General features: G+C 41.8%; 1 protein-coding gene across 2 annotated transcripts in view; it reads right to left on the reverse strand.

Moving 5' to 3' along the window:
- The window catches only part of FIGN (fidgetin, microtubule severing factor), a 162,804-nt gene that overhangs the window by 159,396 nt on the left and 2,411 nt on the right, over positions 1 to 997 (reverse strand). The window lies entirely within an intron of this gene.

Genomic DNA, 997 nt, shown 5'->3' on the forward strand with positions numbered 1-997 from the left:
CTGATTACGTTACATTTCTTTTAAACGTGGGTTAAAAAAAAATCCCACCAATTTCAGCTAGCTAAAATATTCAGGGGGAGGGGGTGGAAAGCACATCAAAAATATTTAACCAAGCACCATGGGGGGGTGTGGGGGGGGGTGAGTGGGTGTGCACCCGTATGTGGCAGCCTACCACTACGATGTTTATTATGTATTACTACTACTATTATTATTATTATTGTTGTTGTTGTTGTTGTTATCATCATCATCATCATCATCATCATCCAGGAATCTCACTTAACAGCCCGCACCTTCTACACCATCCAATTCCAGCTTTCAGCATACTGTCCGATTCCCGATTTAAAATTTATAAATGTAATATCCTCCTCATCACAAGCAGCAGTCCAATCTGCTCTGAATATATATTACAGCTTTAACATCACAGAGGGAAATCTCCCATCTGGCAATCACATTCGCTCCAACAGCTCTAGGAAAGGAGGAAAAAAACCTGTGCCCCTCTCCTCCACCCCCCTTAAACATTTCTCAGGGCAAATTATGTGCATCTAAAATAAACAGTCGCCTTATTGATCGCTTTGAAGTCAACAAGTTCCAAGTGCAAAATTCAATCAGATCAGTGCCATCGTCCAAGCAGCCCAGAACGTGTGTTTAGATACACAGTCACCTACAGCACCAACATAGGAGTGCACATTGTGCAACTGCTCTCTCAATCCCTTTCTTGCATTCAGATATTATTATGAGAAATCAACAGCTACACACTCCGACCCCCTCACCCGGGTCTCTCCGTCCTTATTTGTTACTACCACATGCAATTAAAAGTGAGTATGCCCCCCCTTTGGTTGGGCCAAACAGATTGATAGCGTTTCTGTCAGTTGTTCTTTCGTCTTAATTGCCTAACTGTAAGTGTACAGACTGTACCGCAACAAGATCTATTGAAATCCCCCATGCTTCATTTTATCTGAGTTGGTTTTTTTTTTGTTTTTTGTTTTTTTTTGGGGGG

This window comes from Gavialis gangeticus, unplaced genomic scaffold (genome assembly GCF_001723915.1).
Source record: "Gavialis gangeticus isolate Ggan-Ray unplaced genomic scaffold, GavGan_comp1, whole genome shotgun sequence".
NCBI lineage: Eukaryota > Metazoa > Chordata > Crocodylia > Gavialidae > Gavialis > Gavialis gangeticus.